Source organism: Varanus komodoensis, unplaced genomic scaffold (genome assembly GCF_004798865.1).
Source record: "Varanus komodoensis strain SLA01 unplaced genomic scaffold, ASM479886v1 scaffold35, whole genome shotgun sequence".
Lineage (NCBI taxonomy): Eukaryota > Metazoa > Chordata > Lepidosauria > Squamata > Varanidae > Varanus > Varanus komodoensis.
Genome location: NW_025335856.1, coordinates 2,686,877 through 2,709,830, shown reverse-complemented (window position 1 = coordinate 2,709,830; position 22,954 = coordinate 2,686,877).

Below are 22,954 nucleotides of genomic sequence, written 5' to 3'. Positions count from 1 at the left end.
AAAATGCTTAAGGAGAAAGAGTTCAAAACATCCCTTTTGCCAGCATAACCCAATATATGTTCCCTCTTACTTTTAATATGCTTTATTTTCAGTAGGAAGATCATAGATCTTCTTCCATTAGATTTGCCCTAGACTTTCCTACAACAATTTAAACTTTAATGCCTGTAAAGAAAACATGGACCAGAAACTAGTGCAATTACTGTAAGGGCAATATTTTTTAAAATTATAATATAGACCCATAAGGGATTTGGGCTATTCTTGGACAGAATTGTGAACATTTGAACAAATAGATTAATCAAGTAAAGATTTGTTGATTAATCTCCATGGATCCATGGATAGTTGTGGCTTGTGATACTATTTTGGTTTTGGTGTATTGCTGACAGATGAAAGTTGCCAGTTATTTTATATGTCCTTGAATAAAAAATATGCCGAAGTTAAACCGAGTAACAGATTAATCAATAATTTGGTTAAATGGCAAGTCTCATTTTTTGAATCTCTTGACAGCAGTAAATCAGTGGTATGATCACCTGTTTTGGAAAGTTGGGTCATATCTATCTCAGCCTTCCAAATGTCCTCCTATGCAGGCAGTTCTCTTAACATCAATTAATGGTGTGATGCTGTACATACTTAGCCAAGAGTAAATCCCATTGAAAGTGAAATTTACTTCTGAGTAGATATATTAAAAATAAATGCATAAATTTTCAAAAAGGTTTTGCATTCAACAGTCTTGAGTATTATAACTCATGCCCTCTAAGTAAGAAATGCCTTGGAAGATGCAAAACTAATTATGGTATAATTTTAAGAAGGGTTTTAGAGGTTGAAGAAATCAAAGCCTCTTCACTTGCTAAAATTAGTAACTACTCTTTATCTTGTCCTCAAATGAGTCCAAGTCCGTTTCAGATACTCCCTGTATACAGGGTGACAAATCATAGCTAGCTAGTGTAAACTTCACATTAATTAGCAGTCTTTTGCATGGCCAAGCTAAAGGTAAATAAAACATTTGAATAGCAGGAGAAATAATCCTCTCTTCCTTGAAAAATTGTTTTAATGCTTTCTTCTATTCCTATATGTTAAGAATGCATTGGGTTGTATTCAGTGGGTTGTACTCAGGTATCTTCTGCTTACATAATTGATTGCTTCCTTCCTCCTCATCTCCCTGCAGCATCCTGTAGCCCCCACAAAAACCCTCTTCAGAAGTTTTCAGGGGCTAAAGAGGTGAAGGCTGCAAACCCAGAGATCCCATCCCTAGTTCCGAATGATTCTTCCTCCTGCTGTAGCACCAGCTGTTCCAAAGGCCCCAGAGAGGGTTTTCTGGGTTTCTAGGAAGTAGCAGAAAAGAGGAGTGGTTGCTCAGGCTCTGTTCAGCTCCTCCAACCACTGGATACAATCCATTCAAAATTGATTGCAAACTGGTTTGTTCTGACAGTCCAACAATTTACTTCAGATAAACATGTCTGATTCTAACTGCCAGCCATTTTTCCTTGGCATTTTCTTATGGGAAACATCTGACTTTGCAACTAATACTATGGTCTTCATCACTTAACACAGAAGTTCCCATTGGATTTAAGACAGTGAAGCATTAACAAAATGAAATATATATTTAAATACACACAGTAATGTATGATTTGTTGAGAGCATTTCTCCAACTGACAAGTTACACAAGCCATGGCTGCGAAGCCCGCAGGGAACTTTCAAAACTCAAGCAGCCAGCAGTTTCTAATCACTGCCTATCATTAGCATTTTAGTGAACAGATTTTTTTTTGAAAGAAGAATCTTGACTGTGAAGAAATATGGCATTTGTTGAGGTAAAAAATCCTGTATATAAAGAGGTAGAAGATGCAGGTGGTTTGGTAACATTCCGCTCTCTATGTACCGATATAGTTTTTGGTCCCAGGGAAAGAACTTTTTTTCCTGCAGAGGCAGTTGGACATACTACAATGTGGATTTCATCATGCTTCAGTTTGAACTAATGAAAAGCTATCTGTGATAGGCTCCTATTGATAAATATCTATGATATCACTGATACCCACATGCCCAGTGCCCACAGCAGTTTTATATGTGTCTGCTTGTTTGTTTTGACAAGGTAAAAGGAATGAAGGTAGGTAGGTAGGTAGGTAGATGATACAGACATAGACAGATACGTAATGCTTTAAGAAACAAGGTGGATAGCCCACCTGATCCACAACACTTGGGGCCAAACTGAGGGCTGGCACAGCTTCTTTGCATGGAAAGTTAGTGGCCAATCCGGCACTTGATTTGCTGCAGTGTATCTCTGTAACAAACACTTTAAAGTTGGATTACCACTCCACTATGGATTCTCTTAGATTGCGGCAATCCTTTATCAGTTTAGGTGATGCAATACATTGATTCTATTCTGCATTACACAATTGTTTTACAACTTTCTTCTGGGGATCCTGCATTAGGGAGACACGGATTGGTGACAGCTCTCATAACACATTCTAAGTACCTAAGAGGGCAGAGCAGTTCTATTGTTTTGCCTTTTATTTGGAAGTTTTCATGTAAAAGCCCTTTATAGTCTTAATCACAGCAGTCTTGTGAGGTAGATTAATGTTACTTGAATTTTACAGAGGTAAGGAAACTGAGGGTGAGAACAAAAGGTCAGGTTCAGAGTCTGGGGTACTCCTAGATCCACTGCTGTCACTGCAGCCCCAAGTGACTATGGTAGCTTGGAGAGCCCCCTTCCATCTTTGGTGGCTTTTTAGCTATGACTCTCCTGGACACCGATAGCTTGTCCACAGTGGTACAGGAGCTAGTACCTTCAAGGCTGGATTACTGTAATGCACTGTTTGTAAGGCTGTCAATGCTGACAGAGAAGTTAGAACTAAAGCAGAATAAAGCAGCTCAGCTATCATTAGGAGTTCTCTCTTTTTATATGCAGCTCTTTGCTGAGAGAACTGCACTGTTAGCTAACAGGGCAGGTTTAAGGTCTGGTGGTAGTGTACTTGTTGTTGTTGTTGCATTGATATCCCACCTTTTTTCCTCTTGTGAGGAACCAGGGTGGCTTACCTAGTTCTCCATTCTATTTTTTATCCTCAGAGCAATACCCTCAGCAGGTTAGGCAGAGAGTCTGTGCTGGGCCCAAAGTTAACCCGATGAGCTTCATGGCCAGGTGGGGACTAGAAGCTGGATTAACCAGGTCCCCACTCCAGCACTCTGGCTACCACACCACACTGAGTATCCCAAAACAAAGCCCTAAACAACTTGGGACCAGAGTGATTGGAGCCCACATAGAGTGCAGCAGCACCGTTTCTCTCAAACTCCCCTCCTCTGCAGGTCAGACAGATACCAAAATTGCATTGTTTTAAGCACTTCTTGAAAAAAATTTTTTATCTTAAGAAGACTTTCTTGACCGACCACAGATCTTACTGATTCTGATTTAACATATTGTTTAATTCTTTTTAATCTGCTTGCTTGCTTCATCAATCCAGAATCAGGTAGTCTTTGGAACCCAGGAATAAGTCCACTAACCAAGGAGACATATAGATATGATAATCATAATATCGCCAGAGATACACACAAAAGCCTGGCTAGCAGTTTCTGAGCATCCAAACAGACATCTCGTTATGTCTTCAAACATCTGCAGAAGAAACAGCAAGCAGTACACACAGTATTTTTAACATCTATTTTATAAATGCCTATTCTGAAGTCAGAAGGACTCAGTTACTCAGAAGTAGGTATAGCCACAAGTTCTGATTGCATCAAAAATCTATCCATGCAAGGACAACCACAAGGATTTTTTTTAAAAAAGAAAAAAAAGCTACCATTGCCAACCTAAACAGTTTTAAATGGAGGCGTAGCACACTAGGCTACAACTTCTGCTCACCAGCATCACGGGCTTGATAGTGGGGGCAGGAAAGACCACTAAATAGCATCAAATGGCTTGAGGAAAAAAACTGATTCCCACAGCAGCAGAAATGTCTTCAAATTATCTTCAACCCAGCAATGAACAGCAAAATTGTCGACCTGCATAAAAGCAAGCAAGATGCACATGCACACAAAAGCAAACAAGGATTCATGGACACACATTCCTGGGAGTAACGTCTACTGTATTCAAGAGGGTGCACTTCTGAGAAGATGTACGTAGGACTGCACTAAACATTTACATTGCGTAGTGTCATCGGGTGCCAAACTGTGCCACCTCCTCCCACCCCTGCCCAGGGGGCTCACCACTGCTTCCAGTGGGTGCACTTGAAGTTGGAGAGCAACACAGAAATACTTGGCCCAGTTCCTAATTACTGCAAAGAGGAGTTTCATATAGCCACATAGATTGGCTGATGCAATTGTTCTCTGGGGGCCATTGCTCCCCATATCAAGGAAGGAACACACTGGCTGGCGGGATAGGTTGGCTTTGGCCTGGCCTTGGGGCACGAAGCAAAGACCCAGAGCCTGGGCCATAGGAGGTCTCATTTTGCCTCACCACTGATTATAGAGGAGGCAGATGGAAAAGGAACCTATATACCCGCTGGGAAACCCACAAAATGACCTTCCAGCAAATTTCAGCTAAGCAAGATCTGAGGCAAATTGCTCAGTTAAAATATCTATAGGGGAGTTACAATTTGAAACATTCAGCAAAGTTTTTTTGGTATGTGCTCAAAAGCAGGAGAGTTTGTAAATTTATAAACTGGCTTAAAAACAAATCCCATAGAATACAAGAATAGGAACTCTCTTTGCAATAGAGAAGCTCTGGGCAGTGGATTCTAGTAGTGGGCAGGACAAAAGCCAACCCCCCCCCCCCAAATTACAGAATAAAACAAACAGGAAACCAGTAAACTTTCACTCAAGGGCACAATCATATTGCCCTCATGACAGTAAGAGGGTGCAGTGGGGGCTCAGCACTAGGGTTGGAGGACTTCACCGTTTGCACTCCAAAAAATCACATGGGACTTGCATGATGTCAGGAGTCCACAGAACTGCACCCTAAAGCTCTTACTACCAGTAACTAAGCCTGTGCAGAGGCATTCAAAACTTCTAGAATGAGGGGAAAATGCACAGAAGCTGGGAAGCCACTGGTGGCAGGGGAGAAAGGATGGAGGAAAGGGGAAACAGTGGGTCCATCAGGGAAATATCAGAAGGCCAGACTGGGCTGCCAGGAAGGCTAGGTGTGGCCTCTGGACCATGTAGGGTTCCCCACCTCTGGTATATCATAGCTATCATATACAGTGGTACCTTGGCTCATGAACTTAATCCATTCCAGGACTCTGGTTGTGACCCAAATTGGTCGTGACCCAAGTCAAATTTCCCCATAAGGGTCAATGTAAATAAGGTTAATCCATTCTCTAACTATTTTTTTTAATCAGAAAAATGTGAAGCAAAGTGACAAAGAACAACAAAGATCACGGCCATCTCCCCGCCCAGCACGACCGCAATCACGCCCGTCATCCCGGCGCTCTGAGGGGGGAGAGACAGGCGCGAATGTGGGCATGCTGGGGATTGTGCTGTGCGGGGAGATGGCCAAGATCGTGGTTGTGCTCCTTCAGGAAAGATGGGCCCAATCTTGGCCAACTGCCCCCCTCCCCATCCCCAGCACAATCGTGGCCATGACAGCCATGATCGCGGTCGCCACCCAATGAGGAGTTAGCGACCTGAATCAAAATTTTTATGAAATTTTTGTTAGCGGCCCAATTTGGTCGTGAACTGAGGCGTTCGTGAGCTGAGGAGCCACTGTACTAACAACAACAGCAACAAAAAGGAGGCATAAAAACTATTCAACTATGGCAATCAATACATCAATAAAAGATAATGCCTAGAGGAAAGGAACACTCTGATTTGGCTCTGAAAAACAAGCAAGTGAGCTTTCTTTTACATATATGGTTATTCCCTGCTTTTTGGCATTTTCAAACATGATAGCATGAGGACAAAATGGGTAAAAGCTTTGCCATAATAATGCTACTAAAAACGTGACACTGTAAGAACAACTTTTAGACTTAAGATAGGATTCCTGATCTGATCTTTAAGTCTTGCTTCCTACCTGCTAATGTCCCTGTCCTGAAAGGCTTGTTCTTTGGAGATACAATCATAGATATGATAATTGTTTATCTGTCGTGTAAGTTCTCTCTTGGTATTGTCCTAATCCCTTTTGTTTTATCCTAACATGCTCCTAGGAAACTGCCAAAGTAATCCCCCACCCTTCCTTCAAACTCTGTATATAACTGACAGGTTATGAAAGCATCTTGTACAGATTCCATCTTGGTAGCCCCTTCCTGGACTGCCTACATGCCACATGTATTTCCTATATGTCCAAATAAAGTATAAATGTTCTTTCAATTTTACACCCCCAACAGACTCTCAAAGGGTGTTTTTCCCCTCTTGTCAGTAGTGAGGGCAGCACATCCTTCCACAGGTTTGTTTAATGTCTGCACTGGCTAGAATGTTCATTCGCATCACAAATGCCTGTCTTCCATGTTTTCTACTGCACTAAGAAAGATGCTATGAATGGCATGAGAAAATATCAGAGGAATTTTATTCTTGCATAGATGTATATGAAAATGTTATTTCTCTTACCATTGTATTTAACCAATGCTTCTGATGAAAAACAAACAAAAGCTCTGCCCCACCTCTCTTCCCGCGCAAGCAAGAAAAGAAGTGGTGCTTCTCTGCTCATACAAGGGCTCCCAGTCTTATAACAGGAAATCCTTTTGAAGCATGAGAATGTAAACATGGAGAATACACGCACCACTAGCTGCCAGGCTGACTGTGCCTGAGCCTGGTGGACATGTTTGCAAGAGAATATATTTTTACTGTTTTTTTTTTTAAGGCAAAAAGGGGGAAATCCTTTTTCTCCTCTGGCAGTCTGGTCTTACCCAGCATTTCATTCAGCCTTGCACAGAAACAGGAAAGCTTGTGGATGAGAAAATTAAAAATAGGAATATTTTGCACAGGAGTGGTGGTGGAAAACAAAGCACAGCTACAGAATATTCCTTCAGAATATCTAAGCTCCCCCCCCCCCCCACACACACAACCCGGCCCCCAGCCACAAACACACACACAACGAGGAGAGAAAGAAAAAATAGCAAAGCTTCCAAGGGGTTATTTATTTACCAGGAACGCAAGGCGGCCTGATGAGAGCGAGTGGTACTGAGTGTCACTTGCATTGTTGCCCACTGATAGGCTACTACTGACAGGGTGAGCCTGACAACATGACATGCAGTGTGCTAGTCAGCTCTGGGGGTCAGCACAAGCTTAGGGATGGGTGGCCAACCAGGAAATCAGAGCTGAGAGATAGAGTTTGGGGATTCTGATCCCTCTGGGGCAGGCAGTAAAAAGCTCTGCTGACTGCCACACACCTCCTGCTGGCTGATCCATGGAGAGAGCGTCTGTAGGTTTCCGTTCCAGAGGTTTGGGATGGCTGCCCCTCTGAGACCAAAGAACATTGCTGTGAAAGCAAAGAGACCTGGGGCCAAGAAAAGAGGGGCACCTTTTGCCAAGATAAGGATAAACTCCAGGGGATGAGAGCAGCAAAGACAAATTATTGACTGAACTAGCACCTTTTATTCATTCTATAAAGGAACCACTTTGTGATAGCAAGAAAGCGCTCCCTGGCAAGATAGCAAGAAAATCAGGCTCTGTTTTCCCTACGAAAAGGACTTAACATTCTGTTCCAAGGCAATCGTAATCCTATTCTAAGAAAAGCCACATTTTGCATATCAATTACATAAAAACAGGATTTCTGATGTTATGCTTTGCTTTGGTATTGCTTAGTGCAATTAATGAATTTTGCTGTTACTTGCAAGCTACCTTCGAAGGATCTGGAACCTAAATATAATATGCCTATGTTACACTGAATATAAAAACAGAACTGAAATCAATGTTCAGGTTCCAATGTGGTCGCACAAACTTTACATGTGAAGTTTTGAATTCCTATTTGCATCCATAACCTGAAATGTTTACCGCAGAACTAGATAATGGACTGCTTTAGAAAAATCAGTATCTCTTCGTTGTTGTTTTTTTCAATTAGATCAAGAATCTTCAAGTGTAGAAGAGGGAAAAGACACACAAACTATTGTTATCACAGTGTCTGCAAGATCCTGCCAAGTTCAGAAAAGTATTAAATCATTTCCTTGTTTCTGATGGGGGTGGAAGCTTGGTAAAATTCTCATTACTATTGGACTGAACTTCAGAGATGCTTGGCTTACTGAATATTTGATTGCACATTGCATTAATTGACTACTTTCTTTGTTAATACAATTTGCATATTTGTATTCTGTTCCTTCTGTGAGGAAACTGAGGGGAAATACAATGGGGAAATAGTACTTTACCAAAAACTGTGTTCCCCCTCAGAAAAGTGTTGGAGTACTGAGCAACTCAAATTTTAACAACCAAATATTAACTTTAACAGGTAAGGTGAGGTAATGTATGATAGAGTTAAAAGTGAAAATAAAAAACTGAGGTAAATATGAAGATTCCTTCAACTCTGGCAAAACATATAAGTAATGCCCTCCTCAGATATATTTGCCTGGTGCCTATGCTGTAGGCTTTGGGATATATCATGAATATATATAAATACATATATACTGTTCAGATTAATTTTCCCAGGCTCTTTGACCCTTCAGGGCACTATCCAGTATGGCCGTTCTGCCTCCATTGGTTGTAGGAGCAACCACTTCTGCAAAAGGTGTTTCAGTGCTTCTAAAAATCAAAATGCTAGTTTCTAAATAGGAACAGCTCAGCAGAACTCCTCTCTGTGAACCCCATTAACCTCCCCCATTACAGAAAAAAAATTATCCTAGTTTTGGACTAATTTTAGAATTCAGAAACCCAACTTGCACAAGCCAACAGTCCCACAAGTGCATGGGCACAATAAGATAGTGCCCACTTGTTTTTAACCATTTTACTGCCTTTTAGATCTTATACTGCTGATCACTCTTATACTGCTGGGTTTTAAGCTTTCATTATCCTATATTGCTTTTTAAAATATTGCATGATTTTATGATTTATTTTGTAAACTGCACAGAGAGCTTCAGCTACTGGGCAGTTTAGAAATGTAATGAATAAAGGAGTTTCTTCTGCTTCCTTATTTTACCACAGCAATTCACCTACAGCAGAAATGGAGATGAATAAAGACTCTCTCTCTTTCTCACACACACAAAGAGGGAGAGAATCTGAAGAACTCTGAGTGAACCATAAAGAGAATCGATGATAAGACGAGAGAAATTCCTCAGAGGGGTTTCCGTGCATCTGCGATAGAATAAGAAAAACAGGAGAGGGGAAAGAACTTTTCCATGTTTGCATCCCTCCACCGCCATGCTTTTTTTGATGACAGGCCAAACTTCTGTGCTCCTCTACAGCTGCCCTGTGCAGACTCTGACAGCAGAAAGGCTGAGAGCTGACAGTGCTTAAGAGAGAGAAAGTGGTGGGGGGGAGCGCGCACAGCCAGCTCCAATCCCCCTCTTGAAGCTGATAATTAATAAATGAAATGCCCTGGGACTCCACTAAAGCTTCTTTAGATGACATATCTGTCGTGAGCTCGGCAAAGCATTAAATGGCCATTTTCTGACAGAATGACTTCACTGCCTTGGTGCTTCCTTGACTTTGTGGAGAATATTTTCCCCCTCTTTGCTTTGCTTTTTTTATTGCCTCTCCTCTTTCTCTCTTTCTCTCCCTCTTACTCTCTGGCTTATATTCTCTCTCTCTCTCTCTCTCTCTCTCTCTCTCTCTCTCTCTCTCTCTCGCTTTCTCTTTTTCTCTCTCTCTCCCTGGTTGACGGCTCTAGTTCATTTCTGCCTGTTTAATTGGGCCCCGGATGAATTTACTCGACAGGGCCATTCATCATGTGGCAGCCGCTGGCGGACGAGCCCAGGGGGAGCGAGGCTGACAGCTCCGGCAGCCTCGGATGCTGCCTGACTCTGGGAAGTTCACATATTTGGGCATTAGTGCAGCTATTAGTTTAACAAGCTTCGTTTATCCTTGTCACTACCACTTCAGCTTCCCATGTAATCATTTGAAATGTAGATTACTGCTAGACAAATGGGACAGAGCAAGAGTATGCAGGAGGGAAAAAAGTGACATGGATTGCTTGTTACGAGCTGTTTTTTTTCCTTTAAACCCACTCCTCTTAATTCCCGTCCAACATGAGCTATTTGATTAACTTAATATTCACATTATTTCTATGGTAAGTGGTTTGCCACCAGTGTATGGTTCTTCTTCAAAACTGGTTTGTCTTGACCCCAAATGATACTTTAAGCCTCTTGCCCATTGTCCAAAAAAGAAGGCTTGTGTACTCAGAGGTTGTTCTCATTTCTTGCTATTAGTAAACACAGCTTGCATTTCCAAGAAGAAGCAAGCGGCATCACTTTACCCTAGTGAACAAATGCAATCCATCATGTGCATGTGGAGTGAGGTGCATCTTTGCCAAATTGCCAGAAACACTCCCTGTAATTTGTTCTCCAAACCTTGTTATCTCCTAAGACAGATTATCCTGAGGCCTTGCATAAGAAACTGTCTTTCCAGAGCCATGTTCTTGTCCTCCTCCTGTTGCGCCCAGTAGGTACATTTATTTTTTTCCTTTCACTCTTCCATCACTGAGTAACCAGCATTTTATATTAACATGTGGCCTCAGAAGAATCTGAAATCTTCCTCCAGAGCTACAGCCCAAGGTCCTGTGATAGAGATATGTACATGTTTTGCTTTGGCTTTCTGGACTTTTTTGTTGGCAACATCACTGATTATAAGCCACAATCCCCACCCATACCATTTCATAACAGTTTATAACAGATTATATAATTATTATGAACTAATATGGATGATTTACCTTATCTTGACAATCATGACCAGACGGCCCATAGGAGCCCCATGTGATCTGGTCAGCTGACCTACAGAAGTATCATGTGGTTAAACTTAAGTTTAGTTAGGTAATTGCCATAAATAGGGGGATGCTTTGATTGAGCCTGATTAGCAGGTGTATGAGAATCTTACACATGAATTTATTGATATTCTGTTTCTTCTCTGGAGTCACCCAAGTAGTTCACTGCATTCTCAAAATGCAATGGCTACGTTAAAAACCCAATGCTGAAAACAAATAAAGGGCCTATGTCAAATCTTTTTTTATTATTTCAAGTGCACAACCATGTAAAAATTCAGGGTTGCTCAGCAAAGTGCAAAATGGTAAACTATGCAATGTTTTGTATCAAGAGTATTTAGAGAGAAGGTGCATTTGCTTTGCTTCACTATTGTTGCTATTGTTCTCTTGGTGGGGTATGGCAAAGGAGAATTCTGAAACATAGAACTCAAAGTCCCACAGAAAGCTAAAGGTTCCCTCCACAAACATGACCATTTTGAACAAACTGATAATTTTTGGACTCTGACATGAGGATTCCAATGGTCTTTGCCAAGGAAGAGTTGTAACCAGACCTAGCTGCTCAGTTGGATGACCCTTTCCAGATGAGGAAGAAGATGCCAGTGAGGAAACTCTATAACTGAACTCTTATTATGTTGAGGCCCTTTGCTGCATAGCAGATGAGGAAGAATGTGATATTTCAGAGAAGAAATCTCCTTGGAAAGCTTTGCCATAAATGAACAACCACAGTCTGCAAAGGCAATAGCAGCAGTCCTGTAATATGGATTGTGGGTGTTTGGTGTTTTGTTATCAGGACTCTGTTTTCTGAAATCCTTTTTCTAGAAGTATCCTGAGACTGTGGTCAGACACCCTCTGATGCTAACAGTCTCTGTGTGGTGTCAGGACAAGAAAGACACATAAACATGCATTGTATGTGGCTCTTTCTTCCCTCGGGTCAGAACTCCCTTGCCCTGAAGGTACACACAGAAGTCTGAGAGTCTTTTGAAAGCTTTCTGAGGTTGCAATATTGAACATACTTACTGCAAGAAGGCTATATTGGGGTAAATGGTTTAGGATACTTTTTCCCAGTTGCTTTTTAGTGGTTAAAAGTTTATAAATGAGTTGGAGTTTTACTTTTTTAAGGGTTTTGTTTGTTTTAGTGGTTTGAGAGCACCTTAAATTATGATAAGTGTGGTTGTCTGCCTTTGATAATGTTTTTTCCCCAGATTGCAATTTTGCAAGAGGAAGAAGCTTATTTTCATAAACAGGAAAGTTAATGAAAAAGATCCCCTCTTTATCAAACCTTTTCTGTCAAACAAGATAGTATAATCCAAAAGAAAACAATTTAATAATTTCCAAAATCAGCTTTTAAAAATAATAACTTTTCAAGTAATATTCCAGGAGGGTGTAGTCGGTGTTTTCAGTCAGTGACTCATTGATTGTGTTGTTTTGTGCATGTGTGTGAGGCTAGGGATGTGTGAGTGATACACTCAGGGGAGGGACACCAGCAATGTGAGATCACAGTGAGCGTGAAGTCATATACAGTCCTAACAGAAGAAGGGAGCAGTACAAGGAGCCTAGTGGTGGACTTGCTGGAGGAAAGCAGGGCAGCAGGACATGGACTGAGAAACCACAGGTGAAGAAAGGAAAAGGGGACATTTAGGAAAGGAAGGGAAGAAAAGGTGGAGGAAGGAGGGCTGCTAGGAGAGAGGGAGACAGGAAACAAGAATCTGCTGGGGATCTCCAAGGAAGAGAGGTAAGAAAAATGTTCTCCGCAGGAATTATCTTCATGAAAAGGATAGGGAGTGGGTCTGAGGGACAGAAGATAAGTGGGAGACCTAGGAAAGGAAGGATCAGAAAGCAAAGTAGGCCATGACCACGGCAAGAGGAGAGACTGGAGAGATTGTCAACAGTCACAACTATGGCCTCAAGGCTCCAGTACTCAATGAATGTACCAACTTTTATTCCTGCGCATTTCACATTTCTCAGGTTTGTCATAAATTAGATACTCAAGGGTAGATGTGAAGGCACAATACAAAACATAATTAAAATATGAAAGCCAACCTCTTCCACAAAGCAACACACAGATACTGGTTAATGGAGACAAAAGCCACGATCTCTTTCATTTTCTCTAAATATAAACAATGTACTATATGTTTCCTTGTCCGGCTGATCTTCCAATGCAGTGCACCCATCTCTTCCACATGGAGAGTACTAAGGCAGCACATTGAGGACATGGCTGTCCTTATGGAATGTACACTGAAGCTTGAAAGGACTGGAGGTTGTGTTGCCAGCTAGCTGAATTTTCATAGGCACAGCTTATCTTGTTGATTTTGCCCCTCTTGACAGATCAGTGAGGGCCTGGAAGGTGTAGTTGGTGTTTTCAGTCAGTGACTCATCGATTGTGTTGTTTTTTGCATGTATGTGATACACTCAGGGGACACCACTGGAATGAAGGTCTCAGTTTGTTCCCAGCCTGTAGCAGCTCCAGCTATTAAGAATCAAGTCTGTTTCTACTGTATGGCCCATATCTTGAATTCTGTTTCTTGACCCCATAAAGTATGCTGGGAAGTCTGGATCTCGATTTAATTTATATTCTATATTATAGTATTTAGAGTTTAGGCTCTATGGCATAGTGCATACTCACAGACATGGTCCCAAGGGCAATTCAGGAGACAGAAGAACCTACGGGGAAGTTAAGGGCTGCAGTGCTTACCATCCTACCTCTTTGGCTGTCCTTCCTCATTGATAGCAAGGGAGAAATTTCATCCCCATCTTATCTGTAGACCCTTTATATTCTTCCATACAAGTCAGTTGTGACACTTTATTTATATGGGAAAGAAAAACAACACAGTGTCTTGTGGGCTGGCTGTCCCTTTGTGGCCAGTATTTATATGAATATAGAAAATATAAATCCAGATATTTAGAATCAGAGTCTTGCTGGTGTATGAGGCTGGCTTCCAACAGACCTACATTTATTTACACTACTCAGCAACCTTGTACTGTATCTTTTGTGGTTTATTCTAGTCACTGACTGAAATGTCAGTCACGGTGCCCAACTTTTGCGGCTGTTGGGGTGAATCGGTGAGTCACAGCCTTTTATCTTTGTGACCACCGGTCATGTTGGGTCTGTGTTTTGCAGGCACATAACTTTGCAAACCTTACTTCATTTCCCTAGTGAAATGCACTCTCTGTCATAAGCTGAGATGGATATTATTTCTTCTTCTTAGGAGAAGCACCATATCATGATATAAAAACTAAAACCTTTGTTTTCTTGTTTCTTTGTCTGTATGTGTGAAGCTTCCTATACTATTTTAGGGACTGTTCTTTGCCTTATACAAAAGAAAAATTGTGTGTCTGAACAAGCTTCAGTAAGATCTGCTTTCTCTTCAGATGGTGGGGGCAATTGTAGAGGTAGTAAAGTGTACCAGCCAGTGTGTGTATGCCTGACTCCCTGATGTAAGCCACTTAGAGATTCCTGTTGGAATAGTTTCGTGGCATACAAATGCAAAAAAAATTAATAATAAGAATTAGTAAATTTGCATTATAGAAATATATAATTCTGAGCACAGAATTTTATTTTTCAAGAACCTATACAGCCTTTTTATTATCCAATTTTAGTTTTCAGCCTGCATATGAGAAAGAAACTAAATAACAGTATTAACTCCCTTATTATCTACCTACCTGTACACACATGTATGTCATATATATAAAATAATAGGGAAGGAAGGAAATAACAATATGAAAATAAGCATTGTTCAATTTGTTTTGTATATGCAGGCTGTAAACTAAATTTGGCTTGGATGAATGAGTGGACAATAGGCTAACTTGGGCCAGCAGACAGGTGGAGTGGGAGGTTCGGCTGGTGTGCGGGGAGGGGCTTTGATGGTCAGGGGGGTGTCAGTAGTGAGTGCTTATTGGTCGCACTATGCTAAGGTCCCCCTGGAAACGTGTTGCCAGTGTGTCAGTCCTGCCTAGGTGCATAGTATGTACAAACTTCTCTTTGCAGGTGAGAACTCTGCTTTTTCAAGATTCATGATGATGACAAAACAGGCTTGTATGTACACATGCGTACATGTGTGAGTGCTCTGTGCAGACATGAAATAGAATGTAGAAGGTTGACAAAGCAGCTATCTTGCTCCTCTCCTCTTCATGAATTTAACACAGTATATAAAAAGGGCTAGATTAGATGAATACAACATGCATCAGAAAGAGAAAGGCCTTCAGATACATATATTAGGGATGGGGGCAGGGGAGAGCTTAGGCAGTGCCCCTTAGTGCAAGAAGGATGCAAAGTCTTACATGCACAAAAGTGTCCCCATTAAGTGTCTTCATTAAAAAAATGTGAAGCATTGGACGGTATACACATTCACACAAAGAGCATTTGGGCCTGAACCTTGATTACAAGGATCGTAGTTTATAAGATTACAAGTTCATAAGCATGCATTGCGAATGTGAGTGTGTGGGAGCAGAATCCTCCTTATTTCATTCCTTAAGTGTTGTAAACAGGTCTGTTTCTCCTTCTTTTCCACTCCAGATGAAAACTAGTCAGGTTACAAAACAGTATAAATCAATGTATACTCTTTGAGATGTGGGAGAAGCACCCACCCATGCAAAGAGTTGAATCCAAGCTGAATCACTCCCTTCTCTTTTCATTTCTGAAAAGCACTCCCAGCGTGGCCCCTGCTGCTTGAGGTCCAACTGGAGGAACACCAGATACTTCTACTCACGCCTCCAAACCAGACCAAGGGACTCCCCTCCAACCAGCTCTGAAATGCTGCCCTGCTTTTGCAAGGCAGACAGGATCTCGCTCTTGGCCTGAAAACCTTCGCTAGGTAACCTTGACAGGGCCCAGTTGTCTGCCTGCCTGTTCCCTTCCACTTCTTCCACACCATCAGACTGGTCTAGCTGAGCAGCTGGGCCTCCTCTGCACAGTAACCACTCTGGTTATAAGGATGCCAAGATGACTGAAGCATACTAAGGTTTACAATGGTGCCTCAGCTCACAAACGCCTCAGTTCACAACCAAATCCGGTCACGAACAAAAATTTCATTAAAAATTGACATAAGTCGTGAACTCTGCATTGGGTGATGTCCGTGATCACGGCCATCTCCCCCACCCCAAGTGGAGACATGGCTGCGATTGTGCTGGGGACGGGGGGGGGGGGGGGGGGGGGGGGGGGGGGGGGGCGGAGATGACAGAGATTGCGCTCGTCTTTCCTGCACGAGCGCAAATGCAATTTTGACCGTCTCCCCCACCCAGTACAATCGTGCCCGTCTCTCCCCCCACCCCCAGCATGCCACATTTGCACCCGTCTCCACCCGAGCATGCCGGGTGTGCAGGTGTGCCGGGTGATGATGGGTGTGAGGAGATAGCCGTGCTCGTGATTGGGGTGGGGCGGGGGGGAGATTGCTGTGATCTTTATTGTTCTTTGTCACTTTGCTTCACATTTTTCTGATTTAAAAAAAAAAATAGTTGCAGAGCGGATTAACCTTATTTACATTGAACCTTATGGGGAAATTTAACTTGGCTCACGACCAATTTGGGTCACAACCAGAGTCCTGGAACGGATTAAGTTCGTGAGCCAAGGTACCACTGTATAATATTTTTTGATAAATAATCGTAAGTCAGAGGTTTTTTTCTGGTGTTGCCCTTCCAACTTCCCTGCCTTTTGAGATCACTTGCTGACAGCTGGGTGTTCTCAATCCCTTGGCGTCGCAAGAGCTTCTGGTGTTATGCAGTCGCTGGAGGACACCATGGCGTGGATCATATTACAAGCAGGGTGGGGGGGGCTTTGTCTTTTGCTCTCCTGCTGGAATCTAGGAATGGGGGCAAGGAGACAGAGGCAGAGAAGTGGTCTGGAATAACCCAAGGCAAAGAGTGTTGCCTCACTTGTGGAGCAAACGCCTCCAGCTTTTACTTTCCCCACAGAAACTGTGGCTCTCTGCACCGTTTAAATTGCATTCCTAATGCCCATCTCCTCACTGTTAGGTACACATACTCTCCTAGCAATTTAGAAAATAAGGCCCAACCGTACACTGACATTACATTTAGGCCCACTGTGCACACAGAGAAAATAGCCCACAATAACACAACAGCAGTGAGAATAAGTTGACAAGAGCTGAGCAGGGCTGCCAAGTACAGAACATTCGGGAGGACTGGAAGACAGAGTTTTTCTTGGTGCACATTCTAAAGTCAGGCAGATTCATACTTGTCAAATTGCAAGGGGGTGGCTTAAATGGAGCTGGAAAAGGTGCAGTATTCACTGCAAAAGTTTATGATGGTGACATTTAGACCAATTACAGTTTCCAAACCATTGAAAAGCAGCCCCACACTACAATGCTCCAGTTTGGAAGTAATAATAATACCAGTGACAAGGGCCAAGAGAACAATGTTCTGCAGGAATGTCTATGCTAAATACCATCCAAAACTACTGCATGATTACTCAAAAGTGAGATCCACATTCCTCTGAATTTAGCTTGTGTGCTTAAGACTTTGGCCTTCATAGCCAGCAACATCTGGAGCATTGGTCTTCAACCAGAAGTCTATGAAAGAGCAATCGTACATCCAGGACCTGATTGGATCATGATCCTACCACACCCCTACCCCAGGCTTCCCCCAGGAGGAACAGATCCAGGCACCGAACTCCCAGTTTCAGCTTTCATGAGTTAGGGGTTCCCACTCTCATGGCTACTTTTGTTGGAAGTCAGTCTTGCTCTCCCAGTCCAGACATGTCCAGTCAGAAGGTGCTCAGTGCTTTAATTCTGCGTGTGGTGAATACACTTTATCAGTACAAAGAAAAGGTCTCCAAAGTTTGTCAGGATTGATCTGCAAACACATGACATTGATTAACCTCCCCCAGGGAAGATGATGGCCATGTGGCCCAGGAGAGGAAGCTTTGGCAGAAGGCTGGCCCATCAAAATCTGAGCATGAAGAAACCTTCAGGGCTGATGCTGAGAGACTGTGGCATGACAGACTCCTCCTCCGTCAGACTTGCCCCTCCACAGTATGTCCAGCAAATGGGAAAGACTTCCCTAAGCTTCCCAATAATAGGAGGGCTGAAATGGCATTAAGGAAGGATCTGAGTGTTCCCCTTTCATATTGCAAGCTTCAGCTACCAGTTGGCTTTTCACCACCACCCTACAGTTGTGAAAAAGACATGACTTCCCTGGTGACCATTAAGAACAAAACGTTCAGAAGTGACATCTTCTTGCTGCACTTCTTTGCCCAGTTTGTCATAATGCCACTTTAAGCTGAGGTAATAGCATTGTACATTGTGGCAAAATGGATGTCTTTGGGCTATAGGATTCAGCTCACAGACCAAGATGGCATAGACATTTTAGAAGAATGAGGACAAAGACATATACAGATCCAAACCCCTAATTAGCCCAGGGGCTCCAGGAACCAAATCCACCAAGCCAAACTCCTTCTCCTTCTTGAGCATACCAAGTATACCAAGAAATCCCACTCCAAATTACTCCAAGGAGATGCTCCCCAAGATTCCCTTGGCTGAGAATCATCTAGTTTCAAATATATAGTTTCAAAGAACCCATGAATGAAAGAAACCATTTCTTGACTTATACTCTGGAATTCTCCAGGTCTCTGAAAAGGCAGTTTAATTGTCTGCTGGGACCAGGGCTCAGGACAAGAATTTTAAAAGTGCAACAATTGATCATCTGTTGGAAATCTGCATAACAGATCCTGATTCCCTCTCCCAAAGGTCATACTGTATTGTTCACAGCACCCAAGAAGAATGGAGCCAGGTGAGTGATATCAAACCTCTAATCATAGAACAATTTTTTTTAAAAAAGGAAAACATCCATGTGGAAACAGTCAAATCCATCATGACAATGACTGGGACTCAGGTGTATTTCCTGAAGCCAAAGCCTACCTTACTGGAGATCATATTTATTCATTTTTGATAGAAGGAATCTTCCCTACCCAACATACAATGGACTGAGGAAATGAAATTGTACAAACAGTGGGTTTTCATTTCAGAGTATCTCAGGGAAACATCCAGGAATGACTTCCCTTGGAGTCAGGAGGCCAGTTCTGAGCTATAAATGGATAATTCAGGAGCCTAAATTAATACTGCAAAAATAATATAACAATATGTATAGAAATACAGAAGTCAGTAATAGCTGTCAAAAAGGATTAGAATATGATCTGGGAACCCTTAGAACTTGAACATACTACTGATCCCAGTAGAAGGCAAAATGAAATTTCACAATGAAGTAAAAATTCTCTGAGGTTCCCACACAGGACTTCTCTTCATAAAACTTTTAACCCACTACATTAGCAAGACTTCTCCTTCTGTATTCCTTGTGGGATTAAGTTTGGGCCCTTTATACATTTCTTTTTCTGGGTGTAGGGTATGTGCCTTTCTCTGTCCTTCTATATGTTCTGTTATGCAACCACAAGATGACACAGTGGTAGAGCGGAAGAGCAAAAAAACACATGTTTTTCATTCCAGTTAATTCCCTGATTTTCAGATAACGGTACACTTCCCTTGCTAAAAGAAAAAAAAATCAAACATGGGAAAGGAGGATAACAATACCATGAAAAGCACAAACGAGCTACCATGAGTGAGGAAACATGAGTACACACAAAATATTGCCTTACCTAAAGAATCCATCATGAAGTTGAAGGAAAGTTTTTTTGTTTTTGTTTTATTTTAGTGGAAGTCTTTAGGAGAGCCCTAACTGCAATGAAAGCCCCAATAATTCTTTCTTAGATCTCTGATCATTTCCAAACTATGGATCTCCTTTCTGCCTCAAGGCCCCCACCCCAATCCTCAGTCTTTTAACATTCAAATTCTAATTACCAGACTGGACTTACAAGTAGAACATAAATAACATTACATAGATAATTAAGATGTATCGCTAATTGGAGCCAGTTTCAATGTGCTAATTGCATAATTCGGCTGTCTGTTAAATAGCTTTTCCAGTGTGAAAATTGCCCATTTATGGGTTATGCTTGTAGGTGTATCACACTGCCCTTTACTCAATCAAATGAGTCAACATTTACAGGTATAAGATCACCTTGCTGAGCTAACTTTGTTGTCATTTCTTGAGCACTAGACTCTGGAAATAATTTTTACACTCAAAATCCACCACGTGTCATTCCAAAATAGGAAAAGATAATCTGTACCAAGGAGTTGCTCATGTTTTCCTGAAAGGATTTGTGTACATTTAAAACACATTTGTGCACCTTTACTGGTGATCTCCCTGCCCCATAAGTGATTGCCATTTAAGGAAAAAGGTGGAAATATTGAATTCCTTCGCTGCACAAAGCCAGTAAAGTCACAGGAGCCCTGCCAAAAGTAAGGATGGCAACAGTTTCTGTTGCACCAACTTATGTTAGCAGCTTTTTGTCCCATGAAAAATCCTCAGCCTAAAGTCACCAATAGAGCTGCCACTACGAATACAGAAGCATGGGTCTTCAACACAGCACCCAGAGAAATCTCCAGTTGTACCCACAGAACTCTCCAGGCCCAGTTTACTTTTTTTCTTCCTTTTCTCCTTTTAAAATCTTGAAAACATTAAGGTGTCAGAGTCTCCTTCTTGTTCCTGAACCTGCTGTTGATCAGCTGTTCAGCATGTGGAAAAGAAGGGAAGAGTTGCTTCCTGGCCTAGCACAATCTTCTTCTGTCTACACTAATTTACTCCTCTCACCCCACTGCCCTCTTCTCTCCATTCCCAGTTTCTAGCCTTGTTATTTCTCCCCCTTCCTCCTCTTTGTCTTGCTGTTTCTCCCTTCTCCTGGCCTCCAGCATGCACTTCCTTTCCTCCTCAACAATTTATCTCACTGTTTCTCTCCCTGCTCTTTCTCTCAGTATTTCTCCCCCCTTCCCCACCACAGCCTTCCTCTTTTTCTCTCACTTCCTATTTTCTTCTCTTATTCTTCACACCCATAGAGCATTTTCCCGGATTAGGACTTTGATGATGGAGGAGGAGGAGGAGGTAGGAGCATGGAAAATGAGTCTGAGGTTGAAATAGGAAAACCTTTTTTTTTTTTTTCCTTTTGGAACTGGCAGCATATTCCTTTCCTTTGGTGTGGGGGAAAGTGTGTGAATAGTATGAGCAGAGCAATCATGTTGTCCTTCTCAGAATTAAGTAAACATGACTATCTTGGCAGTGGTAGGCTACTCAATAAGCTTTTGGGATCGGTCTTCCAATCTTTTTATCATCTTGCTCATCTTTTCCTGCACATTTTCTGCATAGGTCCACATTTTTTTTAAAGACATGGCCCATGAAAGCCCAAGCTTTGCATGTGTATATTTATTTTTGCAAAACACACCAAACAGAACAACCCCACCACCAACATTCACCAACATCCTGCCTGATGAGAACTGAGCATGCTCAAGAGTCATGGAATGAGGAGTTACTCCTGGAAAGGTAAAATGGAACCCAGAGCAGGAGTTAAGATGACGAGCACAGAAATGCCCTACTTAGGGAGAATGGCAAGCTGTAATCTTTTGTAGAGAGGATTCACTGCAACATTTTACTGCAAATCCCAGTTGAAACCACCTGCAAACACAGCCATTTCATTACTCACCTCCTGTCTTGTCTAACATCACTTTTTACTTAAAAAGTGATTAATAAATTTTGCTAATAATGCAATTAAATCAAGATATTTGGGTTCTTTTTCTGGAATTTAATCTTGGAGAAATACAAAAACAGTCCTTCAAAGCTTGACAAATTGTGCCCCACACTTCCAAAATCTGAAATCTTGCTTCAAGTGTCATTCAAAGGTGGCCTATCAGTTATTAATTTAATTCTAAATTTTAATTGAACCTTAATGAATGAGGTTGGGTCTTTTCCTACTTAGACAGGCTGACTTGAATTCAAAATATGACCTGGGATTTTGCAGAAACCACATGCCTATATTGCTGAGTGTGAAATATTTCCATAGTCTCTTAAGCATTGTTGGGAAAACCTGAAAGCATGTTTGCTGGATATGGGAGTCCTGTGAATGTTAGAATTAATTAGTTAATTAAGTAAAATGACCAAAGAAATCTTAGTTGAGGCCTGAATAATAGTTTGAGTCATGGTTTAAACTCAGCTTATTACATCCCACCCCATGGCAAAGTTACATTTTTCACAAGCACTAGAACCCTAAGGATTTTTTTGTTTTAGAAAAAGGAGAAAACAAATCAACTTCATCACATTTTGGGAAATCAGACCACCTGTTTGTGAGAATGAGTTCTACAGCATGAAGTATATCTTGATTGGCTGTATTTATTTTATATTGTTAACTTGTTTTATATTGTTAATTTATAGCATTTTAATTGATTTATTTGTGAGCCGCCCCAAGGCTTCGGCAAATGGGGCGGCATAGAAATTTTCTAAATAAATAAATAAATAAAATTTACTAACTTAGTCCACAGCAACCAAAACTGAATCCATAACCTGGCAAATGGAGAGGCATCTAGCTGTGCTAACCCTTTTCAGTATTAGATTTACCATTGTACCCCATTGTTCCTACCCAACCAGGCAGATCAAACAGCTAACAGTGAAGTACACGTCTACTCAAAAGTAGAATCTGTTGAGTTTAATTGGATACACTCTTTGATAAATGTATCTGGGATTTAGCCATTTAACAGAAAAAACCAGGTGCTTGGACTGTACATAATGTCACACTTTTGGCGTCACAGGGAACCAAGGAAGGTCTTATGCAGGTGGAAATCCTTCAGTGGATCCCATTCATCCCATTATGGCAGGAATGTCCAACCTTTTGGCTTCTCTGGGCCACATTGGAAGAAGCAAAATTGTCTTGGGCCACACATTAAATACACAAACACTAACAAAAGATGATGAGCAAGAAGGAGGAGGAGGAGGAGGAGGAGGAGGAGGAGGAGGAGGAAGGAAGGAACGAAGGGTCTGTGCATAATTTTCTTGATATCAGCCTCCACAGATAAGCAAAAAAGTCCTCATATACTAATCCTAATTATGTGGCGCCCTGTTCAAAGAGTCTTTTAAAGTTGTTGAGCAGGTCCCCAAGTTTGCGATCACTAATACAGAAAATGAACATATCTGAGTAATAACACTTCATTGATTTTTTTGATTTTTTTATTATAAGAGTAAAAGAAAAGAGGGCCACATAGAACTAGTGGGAAATTTGACATTGTACCTACTTGAGAAACAAATGCATCGATATCT